This window comes from Rhipicephalus microplus, chromosome 5, assembly GCF_043290135.1.
Source record: "Rhipicephalus microplus isolate Deutch F79 chromosome 5, USDA_Rmic, whole genome shotgun sequence".
NCBI classification, from domain to species: Eukaryota; Metazoa; Arthropoda; class Arachnida; order Ixodida; family Ixodidae; genus Rhipicephalus; species Rhipicephalus microplus.
The window spans coordinates 33,551,394-33,567,522 of record NC_134704.1 but is presented as its reverse complement, the minus strand read 5'-3'; the positions used below and the strand labels follow the sequence as shown (position 1 = coordinate 33,567,522).

The 16,129-nt window shown below is 47.3% G+C and overlaps 1 protein-coding gene across 1 annotated transcript in view; it reads right to left on the bottom strand.

The window, feature by feature from the left end:
• LOC119174740 (cytochrome P450 302a1, mitochondrial) overlaps window positions 1-14,858 on the bottom strand; it is a 96,042-nt gene extending 81,184 nt beyond the window's left edge. Inside the window, exons 1-2 of the mRNA XM_037425772.2 lie at window positions 14,469-14,858; window positions 4,682-4,754 (exon numbers count right to left, since the gene is read on the bottom strand). The gene's annotated coding sequence lies outside the window, so the exon portion shown is untranslated. The remainder of the gene's footprint in view (window positions 1-4,681; window positions 4,755-14,468) is intronic.
• Between the last annotated feature and the right edge of the window lie 1,271 nt (window positions 14,859-16,129).

Below are 16,129 nucleotides of genomic sequence, written 5' to 3'. Positions count from 1 at the left end.
AAAGATCAGACTGACATAGCATGAATGGCTAACAGTCCCAGCGTACATGCGTTGTGAACTGTAAATTAACCCTTTCCGACGGAGGCGGAAATGTTGTAGGCCCGTGTACTCAAATTTGGGTGCACGTTGAAGAACCCCAGGTGGTCGAAATTTCCGGAGCCCTCCACTTCGGCGTCTCTCATAATCAAATAGTGAATTTGGGACGTTAAACCCCACAAATCAATCAATCAAATTAACCTTTTGTTCAAAGAAATAAATAAACAACAAAGGAAAGGAGGGAAGAAAGAAGGAAAGGTGGAAAGAAAGAAAGGAGGAACGAAAAAGAAATAAAGAAAGAAAACCAGCTCTTTTGTGAGTCAATCAAGGCGCTGGGCATACGCTTCCGGGTTGAATAAAAATAACCTTACGTTACTATACGCTCACAAAGGGGGCTGAATCACTGCATAAACGAAACGTTCTTGCGAGAACTTCCTGGTTATAATATAACGTATGCTGATTTATCCTAGCAAAGTAACCTACGCCGTGCCACTTCCCATTTCTTTTTTTTTCTTCACCACTGTTTATAGCGTATGTACTCACGGCAGAGTTAAGCTGCAGAGGGACGCACCACTCTGTCAGTGAGGTTTGCGTCTAGGTCACGTGACTCTAAGTACGATGCCAACATGCTACGCCGTTTCAAAATGTGAATGTAGGGGACCTGGGAAGGTAGTCAGTTGTAATCGATAGTCCTCAAACAATTCGCGTGGCCCCGGCGAAAGACGCATACTCAAATTTGGCCATCTACTAAGGGAGAGCTGAAAGCCGTCCTGTGGACCTCGTAAAAGACTCTGCAATGACGCAATCAAACTGACGAGGGTGATGTGTTTAGAAAAAGTGGGCCTCTCACTTAGTGAAGCCCTCTTGACAGAAACTGACTCTGGTACTTGAGGGGGGGGGGGGGGTTAGAAAAAGGGGGTAACGATTTAGAGCACAAGGTACTCTACTATGGGAGAGCTTAAAGCCGTCCCATGGACCTGTTTAGAAAAAGTGGTTTACGATTTAGAGTACTTGGTACTCTACTATGGGAGAGCTTGCAGCCGTCCCGTTGAAGCCATTCCTGAGCATGGGCCTGCGAGCTAACATTCAGCGATTGTCTATGAGACTTCAAGCCCAGACAAGGGTGTATCACACAGCTGATTTGCTCAAAAAGACCCTATTCTTGTTGCTGGATACAGTAGGACACCTCACCGTCCTAGTAAATTTTGACGTGGATTCTGACAACTCTGCTCAGCCAAACTTAACGCGTTAGGTATAACAACAACGCACCCTTAACTTCCTACATGCGCAGTGTTTACGTTAGCCGAGAAAAAAAAATTAGGGGACCCTAGATTTTCATCTCTAAGAGTTGCACGCCGAAGCGATATCCTGTTCCTAGTGCGGGCTTCAGACACTTTGTGGATTAATTCTTTTCGAATTTGCTATGCGCACACTACACGGCCTTAAGGGAATATAGGTGCATTCGCCTGGGTGCATTTTGCGGTGGTTTACCGGCTCCAACCACGACGTCGGTATGCTAATAACATGTTCCGACGCACGATGGCGATGTACGCTTCTACCACGCAGTGTCACAGCAGTGTCAACATTATGTTGTATTGTGAAGCATGTATACAGTAATCCTGTGTTTGTAAAGCGCGAAAATTACTTTCACTGGATTTCCAAGCAGAGGAAATTATTTTCACTTCATTCACAAGAATGCGCGTGGTACAATATCCGCTTGCCCCGCAGACGATCCGGGTTTGAAGCCCACTCGGGCCGAAATAACCCGGGTTCAATCCCCCACTCTGCATCGTTCTCGACTTTTCGTTCACGCATAAAATGATGATTTTTCGATCACAACCCCACTACGCTGGCGCTGACGCCAGCACTTCTGCGAAACGAGGTCGTTAATGCGATATAAGTGCTTACTGCTCAAGCGGAAATCAGCACGATACTGAAGGAAAAAAAAATTGGCAGCATATCCACGGAGTGAATGATGGAGAGTGGGGTGAAGCATTCGTCCGTCCATGAGTCCGTCTGTGTGACCGTCCATTCGTCCATCCGCACGTCAGTGCTTGCGTCTGTTCGTCCGTCCGCCCCTGCGTTCGTCCATGCATCCGCCCCTGCGTCCGTTCATGCGTCCATCCATGCATCTGTCTGTGTGTCCGTTCGTCCATCTATTCAACACTCCAAGTACCACCATCTCGCATCTTTTCATCATGTATTCTTCATATATAGAAGCACCACCATTCAGCGGACATTCCAAGAACTGAACGAGAGGTGGCACACGCACATTTTCTTACGGCTTACGCTTCGGGTCTACCTCCCACCTTTAAACACCTCGAGTTCATGGTATATACTAGTTCACTGTATTCATGGCACTGCGGCCCAACGCTCGCTAAACCTTTCTAAAACTAAGGAGCTTACACCCAGCGAGTATAACGTAGCAACCCTTTCTTGTCAGATAGTGCTCAATGTACATGCCAATGGCTGCTAATGGGGATCGCAGCGTGCGCGTTAACTAAAAGCCGAATACTCCTCTCTCTCATTCCCCGTTAGCAGTTATCGGCATACACATTGAGCACTATTTTTTATTGTTCAACAACGGCCAGAAGAAATCTCCCAACAGCACCACCTTGGAGGTCAAAATGTAACAATTGTTACACACTATACGACTACGAGGGACGAACGGGTGCCGCTATGAGAAGCTTCACCCCTAAAACAGGGCGGAGAAGTAATGATCACGCAACACCTTTCTCCGTTCCGTTTTTGCGCTGTTCATCTCAGTATCATGTACCAACTGGCCCTCCAAGACATCCTTCTGCCATTAGCCCAATTGTGTTTCACAATTCAAACGCAGGCGTGCCGCAGTTGTAACCGAGTGCAGCATATGTTGAAGGGCACTAATTGCAAATTCCAAAGCGTATTCGGCGAAAGCCTGTGACGCTGGTTTGACGAAAGAGGGTTGCCACGCATGCCATACCTTCACGCGACTGCTGAGAGAGCGCAATGGTTTTTAACATCTTCGCCGCTTAAGCATTTCGTACGGATGATTAACCAGCTTAGCTGAAACTTGCGGCCCTGGGGTTTGCCAAGAGCTGCGATCTATATCGAAGCACCTTCTCTTATAGCCTCAAGTTTTTATATCACTATCTTTTAAAAATGGGTGCTCCGTACTTCATGCTTTACATTTGTTGACGTTAGCTTGGAGGATATTAGGCACGTCTAAAGGCTTTATAGGGGTGGCGCTGTAATTTGCGGTCGGTATCATCCTAATCTATGTGCTGACAAAACCTGAAGAGAAGCTAGGGCAAGCGTGGAGACTCCTTGAGGTTAGAGTACGCTAGCCTGCAGAGAGCGGACGGAAGCAGCCGGTCACCGCGATTACGAGAAATGAAAGATGTACGGAAAGCTGGGACTGTTCTGATACTATGTGGAACTTGCGAAAATGAAAAACGCTGACTTTCTATCAACTGTGGCCCATCTATGAACCATATTATGTAACCATGTGGCGTAAATAGAAATCTTTTTTTTTTTTCGCCTTCAAAAACATTGTAGAGGTTATGTCACCATCTGAAACATGGTGTAAATGTGTAAAGAGCTTGACTAAACGCGTGTGAGTTTAATGGCCTGCTTCTTCGCGACCAATTCAAAGTAAAGGTGGGAACGAACGCACAACGCGATGTGGTGGTTGTATCAACAATAACTGCATCTGCCATGCTAACCATGCAGCGTTCTTATAAGGGGACATAACTGCGCTATCAGTAGGTGCGAAGTTGTGATTGTGAGCCACATTGAAGTGTCACGGACGTAATTTTCAAAACATTTCCTTCGTTGATGTCATTTGGTATCGCCGTGGGTCTGTGCCTAACTCGATTCTGCCGGCCGGCTAGGGACCTCACTTCTTTCCCATAGTTGAGTACGAAGTACTGCAGACCTTTTTTTAAACACATTTTGAGTGAGTGCCTTTCGAATTACTAAATATACCCGACCTCGCGATCGGATAGCATCTGCTCTTGCGAACACATTTAACGCCAAGGACGTTCCAATCAATCGCAGTCAACTTGCTGCTTTTTCTCATTCCTTGATAGCTGAGTCACATATATGCGCTCGTTCATGAGACGACCTTTCTTGCTATTGCCTTCATTGTTCAAGCGGAAACGTCAGCAACATAGTTTCCGATCGATTTTTTTCGTAAATTCCTTCTTTAAACGTCACTGCAGCAAAGCGTCAATAGTCACGCGGTGCTTTACGCATTTCCTTAGATACGATTTAGAGGTGAAGGTCAGTTATTTCGTCCGAGTCCCCCACCGCCACCACCACCAGAATACTATCTGCAGCACAGGAGGTTTTGTAGTGCCTCTATGATCGGGTGACTACGCATGTGACGTCATGTTATGTAACGTCACAGAGGTGTCATAGCAACGTCACAAAGTTTGGCGACCTTTGACGTCACAGGGTGAAGGCGTCGCAATATTATAATTTTTGCTTCACTCGTCTTGACGAGTGAAGCAAACAAAACAAGTGCAGGCATAGCCGACAACAGGGTTCGGTATATCTCAGGAACCCGAAGTAACGCCCAATCAGAAGGCACATCACTGACATCAACGGTTGCTGTTGCCGTTGTTCCGTACGATCATTTCGCTTTATTTTTAGATTTACTTACCTCAGAGATGGTCGCGTCGCTAGGCGGCCTGCCTCACGCACCAGCAAAAAGATTGAAGTTAGACGAACATCTCCTGCGAAAAACAAGAAAATAAGGGGAAAAAAGAAAATGAACAAAGACAAAGTGAAGAATCAATTACAAAACCTTTTTTTCGCCCTTTCATTCCTCTGTCAATGCCATGTAATCAAGATTGTTTATACAGACTGCCCGTTGTAATCTGAGCGACCACCCTGTAAGTTTCGGACTCTGCACAGAAAAGATGTCCTTTGTACGCTGACCATTGTATGTGTGCGCAAATAGTGCTTTTGATTTTATAGCTCTGCTCTGAGGTACTCGTTCATGCACTCAGCTTCATCGTCATTACACTGGTGTAATCGGTGGACATGAAAAAATAAAACGAGAAAAAAATACCCCGTATCGAATGGTAGTCGAACCAAGGTACTCAGCGTGGCAGTCGAGTAATCTACCACAAAGCAAACTTCTTTGCAAAAAGACCCTATACAGGCATCTGTCGGGCAATAGATAGCAATAACCCATGTAATACAGAAGAGTAAAACAAGAACCAATCACCACACAATGACCACTGCGCAATAGATGTGTGGCTTAACGCTTTCCGCCCACTGCAAAGTGCTCAGCCATAATCTGCTTCAACTAATCATGCAGCCACATGCAGCTTCAGCAAAGCGCCCGTAATAACTTTCAGATGTGCAGCGGGTATACATCGCTTCTCAGCAGAAAGACGAATAATGTTGTAGTGGGAGCCGTCCCACTAAACAAAAAAATTCCGCCATATCCACGAAGTGAATGATGATGAGTGGGCGAAGCTCCGGAGGTAAACCTGGTAAACCATGAATCCTCTGTACATTTTGCTCACTCGATTTTATTACATCGCTCCCCCTAGCGTACGTCGCCGCACTAAATCGAACGATTGCCTTCAACCAATGACACGCGCCATATGTGACATCATTCCTATTTTATAAGATCTCGCGTCTTTCATCAACTACAAGTACCGCTTTCTAGTTTATAACATCTTGCATCTTTTCATCATCAGCTACAAGTACCACCATCTAGTAAACACTACAAGAACTAAACGAGAGGTGGCTACATACAGGAGACGGTACCGCCATCTAGTGAACACTGCAAGAACTAAACTAGAGGTGGCTACATACAGGGGACGGTACCGCCATCTAGTGAACACTGCAAGAACTAAACTAGAGGTGGCTACATACAGGCTACAGGGGACGCACAGCCCACGCCCTAAGGAGCTTCGCCCCTAAAATTATCAGTTACGGCGAAGCGCCGATATCTCGCGGAAAGCCGAAACTTCAAACGCAGTTGGCCTTGCCGTAACACGAAGCTACGCTCATATTCGCATTAGGCTATATGGTAATTATCAGCGGATATTTTTTTATTGTCTCATATCAGTTCGTTATCGTTTTCATGGCGTTAAGATAGCCTACCCTAACGCAGCCTCAATTCCAACGTGTTCACGTAAAAATACCAAAAATCAATCTTGTTGGTCAGTCTTTCCAGCGGCACCTTCGAAAAGCGATTTTCACGTTGCAGAACTCAGGTTGTTTCTCGCTTCGTGAAGGAAGGTGCACATGTAACGCCTTTTCAGCATACGGGGGCCGAATTCACAAAACATCTATTTCAGAAGGTATTTAGTACCTTTGATCGGCGAGCTTCGATACCAATATGTCAAACATCGGGGGCTGACTGATAGATTCTCTTACGCAACTAATCAGTTTGCTACTCGACTGCTCACGGGAAGGTCGCGGGTTCGAACTCCGTCGGTCGCGTTTCGATGGAGGAGAGATGTTGCAGGCCCGTGTACTATCCAACGTCAGTGCATGTTTTTTTTTTAATATTGATATGATATATAAGGAGGTGTTAGTGCATCAGTACGGCACCGACTGAGCCTTAGCCTTTGAGTGAAAGTTGAACACATATCTGAAAGGAAAACATATAAAGTGCAGTGCATGGAAACGCGAAAAAGCACTTTGCTCTTTAGCGCCCCTTTAAGACAATTCATCTAGAAACGGGTCCAGAGAACTCGTACACTAACGGCTACACACCTAAGGCGTTCAGTTGGCGACAATCTTATTTTCATTGTAATTGTTTGTTTCTTCGCACGTATCAATTTATTCTCGTCGAAGAGGCAATGCGGATGACAGTTCAGCTTTCTTTCTTTTCTTCGTAACGCCTCGTTGATTTTTTTTCCTCTCTTTCGTATACAGCTATACAGCTGTAGAAGCTGTCGTCAACCGCCGCTTCTGCTGCTAACGTTAAACTTTTTTTTTATTTTTTTGTCCTGCTTCGAGTAATCGAGTGCACAACACAGCTGCTCCCATTTCGTGTCACACGGGATCGTATCGCGTGTTCAGAAGTCGCACATGTCGTCGTCCGATCTCCAGGAAAACGAGAGACGATTTAAAAAAATGCCTCATAATTACTTGCGTTGTTCTGTGAGCTGCAAGCGGAAACCACAGACTTGAATTGAAATGGAGTGGGAAAACGTTTAGCGGAAGGCTTTCTTACATCGGCCGAACATCTTCAGAAGTCTGGTAGGCCACGACGCTTTCCCACCATGAGGCAGCAGAACTATACGAGTGAGATACTTCCCTTTTAACTGGTTTTAGGAATGCGGAAAAAAGTTGTTTTATAAAGGATGAGTGGTTCGTAGAGAAAAAAAGATGATGTTGGAATGGGCCATTTGTGACTGCGTCAGTCTCACGTGCTTATAATCTAGCCCTTTTTTATGTAGCTTTCTAATGAAGCCGGGGTGAGAGAGAAAGAAAGGTGATGAGGAAAGAAGGAAAATTAACCAGAACAAAGGTTTTCTTACATGCTTATCAGGACCTTCAAACGTTAAACAATGTTATCTGAACATAAAGGGAAAGAAATGTGATTGACTCTACCGTCATAAGAATTGGTATAACACGAAAGTAAAACGTCGCCTAACCAATGTAGTTTCGTGCTTACGGTACATTGATACAAAAGAGATCGTGCAATGTATGTTGGTGTTCCTCAGCTGAAGCACTGTTTTTCGTGAATAAATCCAAGTTGACGCTTGGTGATACGCCTCCATCCTGACAACTAACGTCCATGATTAATGATTGATTAATGAAGAAACATGCCCTTGTAGTCATGGGTGCCTGTAGTAGCTGCGGTAGTTAACGGTGGGAGCGGGAAAAAAGAAAAGTGGTGTAACAGTCCGAAGATCATGACTTATTTTACGACAAACTTGGGCTAATGTCGTGTACTCGCGCCATGTTAGACGCCACTGCCCGATTAGAGGGAAACGCAACGCGCGTTGCATCGGTCTTCTCTTCGGCCAGCCACGATTTTTCGCGCGGCGAACCTAATCGGGCGAGACCGAGTTACATTTAGGCAAAGCAGACGCGTCGTTACGAAACTACATTTGGTATGGACGGATCCTATCAGCCACGACGCTTTGGCTAAGGTCCCCACCTGGTAGTATGTTGAAACGTTGACAAAATTTCACTTGTATTGGAAACGCACAGAATTGGACGGAGGCGTACGAACGTCACGTTGAAGGAACTGATCGTGGATTTCACGGCCATCATGCACTATTACACTTTACCAAGAGTACCGTGAGAGTGCAGTGGTAGATATAAATGGCATCTTTTAAGTGTGAATACACTTTATAAGCGACCCCAAACCATCCACCGCCGTCGGCGGCGTCCGCAGTCTTCTCTCTATCTTTAAAAGAAAGAGGACTTGGCGGGCCGCAGCGCGACGCTCTACCGAATAAGCCACGGACGCGACGCTGATATCGGTTTCAGTAACGCGCCTTATACCCCTTCGCTCGCTCCTCCGCTCTCCTCGCTCGCTGCAGCTGCGCGCGCACCCCTCTCTCTCGCGCGCCCGCCTTCTCTCTCAGTCTCCCGTCGAGAGCGGGTCGTGAGGGGGAGTAAAGTTAAAATCCGTTGGCATTCGCCAGTGAGTTAACGTAAACTCCCCCGTGTGATCAAATTGCGATTCCCAGGAACCATTACACCATAAAGGCACCATAGTGTGATCAATAAATATAATAGTGCGAATTAATAAATACCCCTCATAGCATCACCCCGTATATTCGCACTTAACCATGTTCACCCTCGGGGAAATGCTTGGGAGTTTTTTTTAAAAACGGTAAGTTATGCGGCCGTGGCGAAGTGGATAGCGTGCCAGGCAGCTGTTGTCGCTCACCGAGGAACGTGAATTCGACTCCCGTTAACGGAATTTTTTCTCTGTTCTGATCACATTAATTTTAGACGTCATTTCCGTGACGAAATACATCACTGAAATCTTGGTGGACCCTGGCGCAAAACACTTCCGTGTTTTAAAAAATGATAATGACGCCATGCATCTGTGCCATATTTCAAACTGAGCAATGTTGCTGTGCCCCGTGTCTAAAGGTATATCAAGTTGAAGTTTGTCTAATGTATGTTTATGATAACACGGCATCTTCCCTGAATCGATTATATTATTATTTAACATCACAATGATTCACCTGCCACGTCAGCTGGCGGCCATAGAGGGCATTCACCATGTCCTCTATGCTGATGGCATTACGGTATGGGCGACTCAAGGGACCTTAGGTGCCCTTGAAACCAGTCTGCAACAGGCTGCCGGAATCGTACACACCTACGCGACACGTTGCGGAATCGAAAACGCCCCCAGCAAATCCAAATTACTTTACATCAGAGGCATGGCTAAACACAACACAGACATCTCCATGACTTTGCCTGCTGGCCCAATCAGACAAGCGGAGGAGCTCAGGGTCCTGGGCCGTTTATTCGTGCGCTTGAACTGACAATTATACTGTTACACTCACCAGCAGCTCCAGATCAGCACAAGATTGACGGAAATAAGGAAGATAGGAGGCCAGGTTGGTCGCATTATCCGCAGAGTCTCCAACAAAGGGGGGGGGGGGGACTTCGGTGCACAGATGCATTGCGGCAAGCGCACCTTTTGTCACCAGCAGGGTCATGTACTACCTTCCTTACCTCTCCCTCCGCAAAAATGAGGAATAACGCATCGAGGCACTCATTAAAAGAACAATAAAGCAGGCTCTTGATCTTCGGATCTGTACATTCAACAGCCGTCTCAAGGCATTGGGTGTGATTTACTCACACCAACAGCTCTGAGAAGCCCATCCTTTAAACCAGTACACACAGCTAGACCAAACCAACTCTGGCCAACGCCTGCTTGAACCATAGAGTTTCCCAAAATTAACTAGAGGGCACTCTGGCGCTGCGATCGTTCAGCGACCATGAGAATGATGGGTAGTACACACATTTGCCTAGTCTTCGTACTCGCGGGCGGCGAATCGTACTTGCGGCTTTGTTTATTACTGGTTACGGTTTTGGTTTGAAAGAAAGAACAAACCCTTTTGAACTTAGGGACTTGATTCGAAATAGTAAGCTTAAAAGAATAAGGTTGTGAAGCTCAAACGGTGAACATTTGCTAATTTATGTTTTCGTGAAAAAACAACTCCAAGCCACACGAACACACACGGAGCCAGAAGCAGGCTAGAAGTACGAAAATTAGACAAATGTGTGTACTACCCATCATTCACATGCTTGCTGAAGCGCCGTGTGTTGCAACTCCCATAGACACTATCGCCAGAGTTCCCTCTAGTAAGTATTGTGGGAAACTTTATGGCTTGAACGTCTGCACATAATACATGACTTCGAACAACAGGAGCGCATCAAGGTGCCAGAACTGTGGCGCACAGCCTTTCTGGTCCGACCTCAACGCACTAAAATGTACAGAGATGAACACACCGCGCGGCGTGACGCATGCGCTCGAGCGCGAGAACAATTTGGACAGAAGCCAAGCACTACGTGAACGTTGCTGGCACCACCTCCGATGGGTGGTACACGGCTGCTGCTATTCGCGAAGGCACACAGGTGAATGCGCTAACCTTCAGGGCGTGTTCTGTAACACAGGTTGAGGAGGTCGCCCTTGCCCTTGCGGCCTATCATGGTAATTGCCGTTACATTATCACAGATTCACGCCGAGCGTTTCGTAATTATATAGCGGCGTATATACCACCGTTATCCGAGACAATATCGCGCTACTGTAAAAGAGACAGGTACCCTCATCCGAAACGCATTATATGGACACCGGGCCATCAGGGATTGTGGGGAAATGAGGTTGCAGATGCGGCTACCCGAGCGCTTATTTCCGGGCTACCTTCAAGGCCGATGGAGACCGACGGCCCCGCCACGGTGGTCTAGTGGCTAAGGTACTCGGCTGCTGACCCGCAGGTCGCGGGTTCATATCCCGGCTGCAGCGGCTGCATTTCCGATGAAGGCGGAAATGTCGTAGGCCCGTGTGCTCAGATTTGGGTGCACGATAAAGAACCCCAGGTGGTCAAAATTTCCGGAGCCCTCCACTACGGCGTCTCTCATAATCATATGGTGGTTTTGGGACGTTAAACCCCACAAATCAACCAACGATGGAGACCGACGAGGAGGGTTACCCTCTCCTCCGATATAAGGAAATTCTTCATTATTATCGGGAAAGTCATCGACGCTGCCTTCCCCTACGAAGGGGTAGAATAAAGCAGATGAGCACATTTTACTTCGCCTCCAGACGAATACGATGCTATGTTTTACCATAGTAGAACATTTAGTCCCTACGGTCACAAAACAGTGCCAGCACTGTGGTGAGGAGAGAGAGAGATAAATAGAGAGGAAAGGCAGGGAGGTTAATCAAGCTTGACTCGGTTGGCTACCCTACACTTGGGGTGGGGGAAAAGGATACAGACACGTACCACGTGGTGTGGGCCTGCCATGACAATGTAGTCATTATTCCTAACCCAAACCCTAGAAGAGAGGACTGGGAGGCGGCCCCGCTCAACTGCTCAGACCTTCAGGCACAGCATGCCCTGGTCCAGTGAGCCAGGACGGCAGCTTTAATCAATGGTGTCCCGGAATAGAGTCTTCCTCGAAGTTTTACATCTCTTTTTTGTGAATAAATGCTTTTCACCACCACCTAATAGTCGTACGATGTCGCGCTTCGTCGTCAACACCCCCCCCCCCCCCCCTGTGCACAATCGCGTCTCACGTATCATGCCGCATGCTCAGGTTTCGTGCCGGCCCAGGAAAACACTCGCAAAACTGTCACTCCCCTCCTCCTCTGTCACCGAGGCGACGCAGGCAGCTAGCAAAAAAAAAAGAAAGAAATCACAGCATATGCACGGAGTGAATGATGATGAGTGGAGCGAAGCGTCCATCCATTCATTTGTCCATCCATTCGTGCATGCGTCCGGTGCGTTCGAGAATGCAGACGGCGCGCTGGTAACACCGCCGAGACGCGAGCCGAGGAGGTCGAGCGCAAACGTCATCAACGCACCCGCCACTCTGCTTCGTCCATTCCCGACCAACGATCCGCCACGTAAGGTGACTATCCAGGCGACTGGGAAGGCACTCGTTCTCCGCGTACCCAGGTACAGCTCGCGCAGCAGCCAATCGCAGAGTAGTGTTACAGCGCCATCTAGAATATCCTTACTCAACTGCAGCTTGTATAAAGTTCTATGAGACAGCGCCGTCTATTATATTGTTAGGGCGATACTGCCGTCTTTTCTTTCTCGTCTCCTGTCGGTTACGCGTAACGCATGACAAGGTTAAACTAAGAAGAGCTTCACCCCACTGCTCACGCTGCACAACCGCTCCCTGATGACCCCGTATATGTGGGCACTGGATCGCGCGTTAGGAATTTAGTCAAGGGCGTCTTTACTAGGCTTTCGCTTGGCGTTGAAGGCTACGCTTCTTTTCGTTCAGTAAATAAGAATAATAAAGCCGAACTAACAATTAAGCATTCTCCAATCGTACCCAATTACGCGACATTCGCGCGACACCGTCACTACTCTGGGACGCATTTACTCGAGTTCCCTCCATGGGGAGATGCGGGCGGCATCTTTTTATTGTAGGGTCCTATTAATGAAATAATGATAATTAAGAAGGACGAAAACACTAACTTGCGGCCGGTGGCCACCGAACTCGCAACATGCGACGTTTGCTATACGATAATTCTTAGTTGTATACAACAGCTCAATCAAAAGTAAATGATCCAGCGCTGAAGACGTGTTAATTACTTATACATCGTTCAAATAGTCACCACAAGCTGGAAATGCCAATTTGCTGTTGCGCGGTCAACTTACAAGATGTTCATACGATAACGCGTGGTGGGAGCACCAACTACTTACGAAATAATGGTGGGTTATAACCCTCTACATATACTTTCATCATAACATCTTTTTAAACATTTCTTGGGATACTTGAAGCATATAGTTTTGCTTGTGTAAAGCTATGGTTTGTGCTTGAATTTCTTTTTTCCGATGCTCACGAGTGTTTTTTTTTTAAGAGCATTGAATTTAAGCGAATATTTTTCTAATCTTGTTTTAACCTAACACGTCTTTCAAGGAACTCAAGTTTAACCAACGCGATAAAAAGAGCATTTCTCAATTTCTCTAGGCGTGAGCGATCACTGCAAGCGATTTATTTTTCGCTAAGCTCGATTTTCCGGCATTTCATTTACGGATGACATTTAGCTGATGTGTACTTTGACGAAATGCCTTGACACGACTGACTCGATATTTGTCTCAAGTGCGAACACGAAGAGCTCGTCAAAGCTCCATTTTTTTTTTTTTTGCCAGACGTTGAACGATTTGCAATAGCATTATGGATCTTCTAGAATAGGCGAAGAAAGGAAGACGTGCTGGCATTCAGGTTATATCGCGATTGTTAGTAATGATAGTTACTGTGAAGCCTATGAGCTTTTTGAAAAAACACATAAAGGGCGCTAATTTAGCGAAGACTACAGAATAATGCATACATGTGAGCTATGCCTATAGCTTTGCGTGATCTTCGTCAAATTAGCGCACTTTTGTTAAAAAATGCGGTGCCACGGCCCCTGCATGTAGCGGCCGTGGTCCAGCAAACCACCTTCCTTTCAAAATAGTACTATTGAAAATGGGCAAGTTGTTGACGCTGTATTTCCTGTAAGTCACGGATCTATGGTGAGATTTCCGCTGCACTTGTTAAGTCGACTTCGTGTTTGTCACAGCTATAGCCATTGTTCGATTAAACTTACGACGAGCTTCGATGAGCACGCATAATTAAAGAACAAACAAACAAAGTGTCACACGCTTACTGTTCCGTAAATTATCGTCCACTTCACGGCATCAAGTTAGTGTGCAGTTCAGCCATCTGAGTTGGTCGCGGAAGATAAAGAGGTTCTGTTTGCACATAAATCAAAGCCGCAAGCAGTGTGTATTTACCTAACACACCGCAAAACAACACTGCTAACTGTAGACACATCGTTTCATGTTCAACCACCGTGAGGATGCAGTCGTTTCTAAAAAAAAACTCGTTACATATAAAATCCCCGTAGCCAGTGCATTAGGTGGTCATTACATACAAACGAAGCAAACGACAATATCAACAAAAACGTGTCAATTATCGCCTTATGTGTACATACGTGCAGGGATTCTAAGCGCCTCTAATGATAATCGTCAAGGTTTAACATCCCGTTACCACGACATGATAATGAGGGACACGGTAGTGGAGGGTTTCAGAAATTTCGACCACCTGCAATTATTTAACGTACATCTAAATCAAGGTACGCTCGTGTTAAGTATTTTTGTTTCTATTGAAAATGCGGTCGCCGTGGCCAGTACTTTCGCGCGACATTCTGGCCAGGCGTCAAGCATCAAGACCACCGTGACGGGTCGAAATACCTAAAAAAAAGTAAAAGGAAAGAAACATACCTTCATTTCGTTCATCAATCGGCGGATGGCACTAAAGAAAGTTATCCAATCACTGAACTCCGACAGCGTTCGATGGATGGGGAAAACGTCGAATTATCTCTTTCCCAAGCTTCGTCCTCGTAACAACGCACAATCCAGGCACGTCGACGAACGCAGTCTTGAATAAGGTACGAAACAAATATACGAGCAATACAGAAAATCGCCTGGAGCGTATTACAGTCGAGCGCGCGTCACCGAGAGCGCGACTACCGGGACAAGCCCCTCCCGATGAGAGCGCACGTGTGATCCGCGACGACCGACGACAGTTGAGGAGCGCGACGGAGTCGTCGGCGACGCGATCGGGAAAAGACACCGCTCTGGAGCCGATGTACAACGTACAACGCTGCCAGAGCCGAGCGAGCGCGCCCAAACCAGATGCTCGGGGAGTAATCGCGCCCTCGACTTGGCGTCGTACTCTCTCTCTCATCGTTTCTTTCTCTCTCTATCCTCAACGCGCCGCCACCACCATAGATTTCTCTTTCTCTCTCTCCTTCGCTACCGCATTCGGAGTGCTACAGTTCATACCAGTTTACTTACGCGCTACCTCCTCGCCCCCGTGCTCCTACCGGCGCATCGTACCTTGACATTGAACGCGTAGAGGGAACGCGCGGTACCCCAGCCGCCCGCGCCGCGTAACACAAAAGCCGTGAACCCACCGAAGGGGAAAGAGGGCTGCCGAAAGCCCTGGCTTCGTGCCTTTGCTCCATTTTAAAATGTTTGATATCGACGCTAGCTATTTCTTTTTTTTTTATCTTTATTTTCTTCTCGTCGCGTCCGGTCGTCTCTCTCACCTCTAGTCATAATTCCATATTCCAAACATTTTTTTTTTCTTGTCCCGCAGTGGTCAGAGGGACTTGGGCTGAAAACCTAGTTGGGCTGAGCAGACGGGGATCGGGGTCCCTCACCTTCCGGTTAGCCTGGTTCCGTAGTCATACGACCCCCCGCCGCATCTCCTAGGCAAAAACGGGGCGGGGGGGGGGGGGCGTAAATAGACGTTCCTTTCCAGCAACCACATCTCTCCCCCCCCCCCCCTTCACCTATGCTATGCCCCCGTTTTCGGCCCCTTTACTGACGCCCTCAGGGGGGGTTCAATCGTTTTTCGGCCATTGTGCCGTGTGCCCGGTAGTGGCCGGCCGGCTGCTGCATCTCGGAACTTCCGCCGTCCGTGACCTTCGCCCATAACCTCCCTCTGCGAACAGTTCACTGGTAGGGATCTTTGACCCTAGCTGGGGCCTCTTTTCGTGCGTATGGGTGTCTCGTGGCGCGGCCGCTGCTCCTCTGTGTTGTGTCGGGCGCCAGCATCTGCTGTCTTCAGAGCTCTATCGGATGGGTGTTGTTGGGGTGGGTGTGTACGGGGCCTATGTCGGTGGGCCACTCATCTGCTCCCCGCAGCAGGAACAAAATACACTCTCCCTTTGGTTCAACTAAACTAGGCGTATTTACGTCTGTCTACCTTGTTTTCGTTTTGCCGCGCTGTTTACGGTTGAAAATGATTTACAAAGTCAGTGCGGGAGTACTCTCTGAAGACGGTAAGTTCGGGGCTTCTGACTCTCGGCGCACGGCAAATGCGGCCGCTTTCGTATAGAATCCAAGTGGAAACTTAATTGCCTCTCTAAGGCGTT